Raw genomic sequence first — 8,844 nt, 5'->3', positions numbered from 1 at the left:
GGGCACATGCCCAGGTTGTGGGCTTGATCCCCAGTGTGAGGCATGCAGAAGGCAGCCAATTGATGTTTCTCTCTCACATCAATGTTTCTCTCTCTCTCCCTTCCTCTCTACTAAAAAAAAAAAAAGAAAGAAAGAAATCAATAAAAACAAATTTTAAAAAAAGAAATCTCAACAACAAAAGTAAACTTTTAATTTGAGAACAATTTTAGATTTACAGAAAATTTGTGAAGATAGTACAGTTTCCATATACCCCATGCCCAATTCCTCTTACGATTAACATCTTACATTAGTATGGTTCATTTGTTACAATTAATGAACCAATATTGATATATTAACTAAAGCCCATACTTTATTCAGATTTCCTTAGTTTTTGCCTTATGTCCTTTTTCTGTTCTAGGATCCCATCCAGGACAGCACATTACATTTACTTGTCCTGTCTCCTTAAGCTCCTCGTGGCTATGACAGTTCTTCATACTTCCTTTTTTTTACTTTTTAAATTTTTTTATTTTTAGAGAGAGAGGAAGGGAGAGGGAGAGAGATAGAAACATCAATGAGAGAGCATCAATTGGCCACCTCCTGCATGCCCCCCACTGGGGGATTGAACCCACAATCTGGGCATGTGCCCCCACTGGGAATCAAACTAAATCAAACTGGCGACCTCTTGGTGCCTAGGTCGATGCTTAAGCACTGAGCCACACTTGCTGGGCCCAGACTTACTTGTTTTTGATGACTTTTGACAGTTTTGTTGAGCACTGCTCAGGTATTTGTAGAATGTCCTTCAGTTGAGATTTCTTTGATATTTTTCTCATGATTAGACTGGGGTTATGCATTTTGGAAAGGAATACCACAGAGATAAAGTGCCAGTTTCATCACATCATATCAATCTATGTGTATGTATGTGTGGTATGTTTACATACAAAATATTGGCATTATACTGTGTATTTGTATTACAATATTTTTTAAATAAATGGCTCCTAAATATTCCGAGTCTTTATTCTTCACCAAGATTTTAAAATGTTATGAAAAATTGTAGGCATATAGAAAGTTATAAAGTATACTATAACAAACGCCTATGTTATTCTCATACAGATTCATCAAATCTTAATATTTTACCTCATTTACTTCAAATTCTCTTTTAAGGAAATTAATATTTCAGATAAAGTTGAAACTTTTATATACTCCTTTTTTAAATATATACTTCTTCTTAATGTCATCCCCTTCTCTCCCTCTTTCTTCACCTTCTTTCCCCAGAAGTAACCACTATCTTAAATTGGTGTTTATCTTTCCATTGGATTTAAAAAAATATATTTGTTTACTGATGTACATGTATTTCTTTTGGGTAGATACCTACAGTATAATTTCTGAGTCATAGGGCATGTATATGTTCAGCTTTAGTTTTCCCAGTATATTTTCCAAAGAGATTGTAACAGTTAACATTCCCACAACAATATATAAGAGATCTCCACTTCCTTGGTAACTCTTGATGTTGTCAATCTTTTTAATTTTAGCTATTCCTATGTATATGTAGTAGAATCTCATTGTGGCTGTATTTTGCACTTTCCTGATAGCTAGTAAAGTTCAGGTACCTTTTCAAATGTCTGTTATTTACTTTCTTTTGTGACCTTCCTGATCAAATCATGGCCCATCTTTCCATATGGTTGTCTGTCCTTTTGCTATGTAGGAGCTCTTTGTATATTCTGGGTATAATTCTTTTGTTAGAGAAATCAAATTTAAATACCTTTTCCACCCTGGTCGTTTTGGCTCAGCGGTTGGAGCATTGGCCTGTGGACCAGAGAGTCCTTGGTTCGGTTCCCACTAGGGACACATACCAAAAAAATAAAATAAATAAATAAATAAATAAATAAATAAATAAATAAATAAATAAAAAATAAATCAATATCTTTTCCCACTCTGTAGCCTTCCCTTTTATTTTCTTAATGGTGTCTTTCAGTGAACAGAAGTTCTTAACTTTAATATTGTCCAATTTTGTGTATGGTGTGAGGTAGGAGTCAAGATTCATTTCCCCCCATATGGTTATCCAGCTGATCCAGCACCTGTTGTTGAAAACACTGTCAAAGTACAATTTCAGAAAAGTTAAAAAGCAAGATTTTTATAAGACTATAGAATGAGCCCTGGCCAGTTTGGCTCAGCGGTTATAGCGTCGGCCCATGGACTGGAGAGTCCTGGGTTCGGTTCCCTCCAAGGGCACGTTCCTCGGTTGTAGTTTGTCCCTGGCCCCGGTTGGGGTCGTGTGGGTGGCAACCACTCCGTGTGTCTCTCTCACTCACGTGGATGTTTCTCTCTCTCTCCCTCCCTCTCTTCCTCCTGCTCTGACGATAAAAGAAAAAAAAAAAGTCCTGGGGTGAGGATAAAAAGAATATAGAATGAGCGCTGGCCAGTTAGGCTCAGCAGTTAGTGTGGACCTGTGGATCAGAGTCTCAGGTTCAGTTCCCGCCAAGGAAACGTACCTCCCTTGCGGTTTGGTCCCCGGCCCTGGTCTCACATCAATGTTTCTCTCTCTCCCTCCCACTCTATCTGAAGATAAATGGAGAAATATCCTTAGGCGAGGATAAAAAAAAAAGAATATAGAATGAGCACATGTCGAAGACTTATGTAACTTATTAATAGAGGACTAAACAGGAAGGTGAAAAGCGTATTCAGTGAATATTTGAGGAAATTAGGTATTGTATTAGTCAGAGTTAGGGGAGACAGAGGTAGAGATAGAGACAGATTTTATTATAAGCAGTTGGCTCACAAGATTATGGAAACTCACATGTCCCAAGATTTGTAGCTGGCAGCTGGAGACCCAGAAGAGCTGATGGTATAGTTCTAGTCACTGAGAACCAGGAGAGCTTGATAGTGTAGTTCCAATATGAAAGCTGTGAGGCTTAAGACCCAGGAAGAGCTAATGTTTCAGTTCCAATGTCCTGGCTCAAAGGCAGTCAGTCAGATAAATTCTCTTACTCAGCCTTTTTGTTCTATTCAGGGCTTTAACTGATTGGGTGATGCCCACCCACAGTAGGGAAGGCAATCAATCTGCTTTACATAGTCTGCCTATTCAAATGTAAATCTCATCCAGAAACACACTTACAGACATACCCGGAATGATATTAGACCAGATATTTGGGTACCCTGTGGTTCAGTAAAGTTGACATAGAAAACCATCACAGGTATTTATAGGCATTTGAGAAAAGTATATTAGGATAAGATTTTTAGATGAGATATAAAACTGGTTAATACCTACAGGACAATAACATTTATACTAACCAGAAATCCTTTGCATCATTATCAGATAAAAATCTATAACAAGTGACCTGCCCTGGCCAGTTTGGCTCAGCGGTTGGAGCGTTGGCCTGCGGACTAGAGAGTCCTGGGTTCGGTTCGCACTAGGGGCATGTACAAAAAAACAAACAAGCAAACAAACAAAAAACACAAGTGACTTTATAGAGATTTATCCTTTATTTATTTATTTTTGTTACAGATGTTTCTCTTTCCCCCCCCATTGACACCCTTCTCCCCCTCCCTCCCCACCCCATCCCCAGCTTTGTTGTCCATGTCCATTGATTATGCGTACATGCATATACATTCTGTGGTTCATCTCCTCCCCCTCACCTCCTCTTCTGGGGATTGTTAGTCTGTACCCCACTTCCATGTCTCTGGGATTACCCTGTTCCTCACTGTTATGTTCATTATATTCCAAAAATAAGTGAGATCATATGATATTTGTCTTTCTCTGCTTGGCTTGTTTCACTTAGGATAATATTGCCAGGTCCCTCCATGTCGTCTCAAAGGATAAGAGATCTTTCTTTCTTACGGCTGCATAGTACTCCATTGTGTATAGGTACCACTGCTTTTTTTTTTTTTTTTTTTTTAATCCTCATCCGAGGACATTTTTCTATTTTTTGTACAGACAGAGTGGGAGGGAGAGAGAGGAAGAGAGAGAGGGAAACATCGATGTGAAAGGGACACATCGAGTGGCTGCCACCCGCACGACCAACCAGGGCCGGGGACAAACTGCAACCGAGTGTACCACTGCTTTTTATCCATTTGTCTACTGATGGACACTTGGGCTGTTTCCAGATCTTAGCTATTGTAAATAGTGCTGCTATGAACATGGGGGTACATATATTCTTTCTGATTGGTGTTTCAGGCTTCTTAGGGTGTATTCCTAGAAGTGGGAGAGAAAACTCTTTCCATTTGCTTTTTTAACTGAAAATCCTTTTTAAAAAAATTAAATTACTTAATTTATAAGGTTTCATTTTGTGGTGATTTTTTAAAAAATTTTATTTTCTTTATTGCTTTTAGAGAGAGAGGAAGGGAAAGGGAGAGAAGAGATAGAGACATCAATGAGAGAGAACATCGATTGGCCACCTCCTGCATGCCCCCTCTGGGGAGTGCGCCCACAACCTGGGCATGTGTCCTGACTGGGAATCGAACTGGTGGCCACTTGGTGCATGGGTTGATGCTCAACCAGTGAGCCACACTGGCCGGGCAGCATTATATTCAACAGAAAATTAAATTTCTTTGCAAACCCATCAGGGTCCTAGAGAAAGCAATGTATACAATGGCTAAATCCCCTCTTGCATGAAACCGTTTTTTTCCTGGTTTTCCATTGTGTCTCTTGACTTGTGTTTCTTTTAGGAACTTCTAATTTGTAATTAAGATAAGCTTCCCATTCATTTAATTTAACTTCAGAGCCAGTGTTTTCTAATTTTGCATGTAAAAATTGATTTAAACATCCAAAGAGTTATATTTTGACCATTTCCATTTGACATCATTCTAGTTAAATCTTTCCATTTTTGTGAGCACTTACAAGGAAAGGCCTCCCATTGACTGTATATGTGCAGAAGCATTAATGGGGGCCAGGAACCAGGAGTCTTTGGCCCGAGAGGCAGCATCTCCCCATGCTGATCCCAATTTAATTTTGAGGTCTGTAGAGCCTGAACAACCTCCAGGGATACTGTGCATTGGGTTGAAGTGTGCTGCCCTATGGGCCGAGCTTCAAGGGGACCATAATCTCCGGAGTCATCTCAAACACTCCCCCATGTCTTGACCTTTCCTCCCCACAAAGATTTTCAGTCTTCTAATAGAATGCCTGAGATTTGAGCTAAAGGGAGTAAGTGGCCCCCCATTCTTGGAGCCAAATGAGCCCAGGCTAACATTCATGTGGTAAAAGGTTTTGTTCAGATTCCCAGAAAGCAACTTCAATTGAAAAGTCAAAGTAACAAACCAGCCATCCGTTTTTTTCCTCCTGTCCTCACTTAGTCTTAGATTTTCTTTCCTTTTTTTTTTTTTTTTTGTGGTACGTGCCCCTAGTGGGAACTGAACGAGGACTCTCTGGTCCACAGGCTGACACTCAACCGCTGAGCCAAACTGGCCAGGGCCAATCTTAGATTTTCTTAACCCTAACCTTTAGTTCCACCTCAACAATTAAAAAAAAAAAAAAAAAAGTCTGGCCAGTGTGGTTCAGTGGTTGAGCATTGACCCAAGCACCAAGAAGTCCTGGTCAGGGCATATGCCCAAGTTGCAGGCTCAGTCCTAAGCAGGGGACATGCGGGAGGCAGCTAATGATGTTTCTATCTCTCCCTCTCCCTTCCTCTCTCTCAAATCAATAAAAACATTAAAACAAACAAACAAACAGAAAAACAGATCAAAGAACATCTGCCTCTTACCTTAAAACAGAGGGTCTGGAATTCCAAGGGAAGTCACCCAAGCTCACCCAATGCAAAGTGAAGAGCTGGGGGTGGGATGGGGCGGTACACAATGGGCCCCTATTGGTACCTAGTATGCAAGTTGTCCTGGGTAGGCTCCTCTCTGGCATCCTGCTGTTCTATGCCAGGATAAGACAATCCAAGTCACTGCAAGTGAGACAGCTGGGTGTGTAGTCTTAGGAAAAAAAGTCCCATCTGGGTCACCAGATGTTACTGGACAGGGGACCAAGCCCTGAGTGGGTTCTGCCTAAGGCCAGCAAGTAGTATGTGGGTTTTGACTTCATGTAGGAAAAATTTCACAACATGAGTCCAGGTGACTATGGGAGTACATTTATTAAAGCTGTGAACAGTAAAACAAGGAACAGCTTAGCATAGAAGAAGCACTAAGAGAGCCTAGGCTGGGTTGCCTTAACTAGAAAGTCAGAGGAAAGGGGGCCTTGAAGACAAGTTCAGGGGGTTAGCCTGGATCAAGTTGCCACTGTCTATTGCTCCCCTGGTTGCAAGCTCATTGCTCCCTTGGTTGCAAGTTTTGTGGGGTCCCTTAGAGTTTAGGAGATGTTTGTCTGTGTGAGAAGAAGAGGGGGAAGGGAATGGTACAGGCATGTTCCCCAGAGGGAGAGTGTGTGCCTGGGCTTTTGTCTTGAGTCTTTTATCTCTCTCTTGGAGGCAGGAAGCTTAGGGGAGGTCTCAGAAGATGGTTTCAGCAGAATATTCATCCGTTTTCCAGGTGTGCTCTTTTAGGGTCATGGTCTCTACTGACTGGTCAGTGCCAGGGCAGGAAGCTGTTAGTCATTGCAGCTGATCCTGGCATTTCCCACCTGGTTTGCTGCTTTTCTGAACCTGGAGCGAAATACAACCAAGGCCTAGATGTTATCTCTAGGGAGATGACCTTCTGTATCTGGTTGTAAATTGCTCAGCCTGTCTCAGCTTTCCTATTCCACTTGTTCTGGCTTCTGGCCTGTCTCAAACCCACACAACATCAGCCAGCCCAAGGCAGACCTGCCCGGCTTGTTCCCTGTCCAGTAACAGTTTTAACTTTTTACACGCTGAGTTTGAGTTACCAGGGAAATATTTAGGTAGAGAAATTGAGCAGGTTATTGGATAGATGGGTCTGCAGCTGAGGAGAGCAGCCTGAACTAAAGATATAGATTTGGAACCTATTGACATATACATAGCAGATGTCTGTGGGCAAGATTTAGAGTTTGTGAAGGAAGAAAAAGAGAGGCTGTATTCAGAGACTTGGGGCTCTACTTCACATCTATATTAAATAGTTTGAGGAGGAAAATGAAACTGAGGGACAGTGGATTAAGAAGGAAGGGGCTTGCCCTGGACAGTTTGGCTCAGCGGTTAGAGCGTCGGCCTGTGGTCCAGAGAGACCCGGGTTCGGTTCCCGCTAAGGGCACATACCTAGGTTGCAGTTTGTCCCCGGCACTGGTTGGTTTTGCGGGTGGCAGCCACTCAATGTGTCCCTTTCATATCGATGTTTCTCTCTCTCTCTCTCTCTCTCTCTCTCTCCTTCCCACTCTATCTGATGAACAAAAAATGGAAAAATGTCCTGGGAGAGGATAAAAAAAAAGAAGGAAGGGGCTTGCCCTGGCCGGTTTCGTTCAATGGTTAGAGCATCGGACTGTGGTCCAGAGAGACCCGGGTTTGGTTCCTGCTGAAGGCGCATACCTCGGTTACAGTTTGTCCCTGGCCCTGGTTGGTCATGCAGGTGGCAGCCACTCGATGTGTCCCTTTCACGTCGTTGTTTCTCTCTCTCTCTCTCCCTCTCACTCTATCTGAACAAAAAATGGAAAAATGTCCTTGGGTGAGGATAAAAAAAAATTAAAAAGAAGGAAGGGGCTTGTCCAGCTGGCATGGCTCAATGGATTGAGCATCCTCCCATGGATTTAGAGGTCCCCGTTGGATTTCTGGTCAGGGCACATGCCTGGGTTTTGGGCTCAATGCCCAGTAGGAGGTGTGCAGGAGGCAGCTGATCTATATTTCCCTCTCACATCAATATTTTTAGTTCTTTCTTCATTCCTCTCTATGAAAGAGAAACATCAAAGGGCTGCCTCCTGCAAGCCCCCTACCAGCTATTGAGTCTGAAACTCAGGCATGTACCCTGACCGGGACCTCTCAGTCCATGGGAGGATGCTCAATCCACTGAGCTACACCGGCAGGGCAATGTGTTTTCTTTTTAAAATTGATTTTAGAGAGAGAGAGGAAGGGAGAGAGAGAAAACAAAAAACAAAACATCAATCAGTTGCCTTCCATATGCACCTGACCAGGGACTGAACCCTGAAACCTGCGCATATGTCCTGACTGGGAATTGAATCAGTGACCTTCCAGTTCACAGGATGATGCTCAGCCAACTAAGCTATACCAGCAAGGACCCTTCCTCTTAAATTTTTTTTTTGGTACGTGCATCTCTTGGGAACTGAACCTGGGACTCTCTGGTCCGCAGGCCGACGCTCCAACTGTTGAGCCAAACTGGCCAGGGCCTCTTAAATTTTTTTTTTTTTTATCCTCACCCGAGGACACTTTTCCATATTTTGTTCAGATAGAGTGGGAGGGAGAGAGAGAGAAAGAGAAACATTGACGTGAAAGGGACACATCGAGTGGTTGCCACCCGCACGACCCAACCAGGGCTGGGGACAGATTGCAACCAAGGTACGTGCCCTTAGTGGGACCTGAACCCCGGGTCTCTCTGGACTGCAGGTCAATGCTCTAACTGCTGAGCCAAACCGGCCAGGGCTTAAATTAAAAAAAAAAAAAATTTTTTTTTTCTTTATTGATTTTAGAGAGAGGAAGGGAGACGGAGAGAGAGACAGAAACATTGATGAGAGAGAACATCGAGTGGCCACCTCTTGCATGACCCCCACTGGGGATTGGGCCCACAACCTGGGCATGTGCCCTGACCAGGAATCAAACCGGTGACCCCCCCCAGTGCATGGGTCAATGCTCAACCACTGAGCCATACTAGCCGGGCTCCTCTTAAATTTTAACTGGTAAACTGAGATGCCTCAGGGCCTACATCATACCTTCAGACATGAACTCTTGCTCTGTTTAGCCAATCTTCATCTGCCAGCCACATTCCCTTCCCACATGTGCACAACCTAAGTAATAACAAACACATATTGGGCATTAA

The sequence above is a fragment of the Molossus molossus genome, unplaced genomic scaffold (genome assembly GCF_014108415.1).
Source record: "Molossus molossus isolate mMolMol1 unplaced genomic scaffold, mMolMol1.p scaffold_m16_p_14, whole genome shotgun sequence".
NCBI lineage: Eukaryota > Metazoa > Chordata > Mammalia > Chiroptera > Molossidae > Molossus > Molossus molossus.
This window is presented reverse-complemented; position numbering follows the sequence as displayed.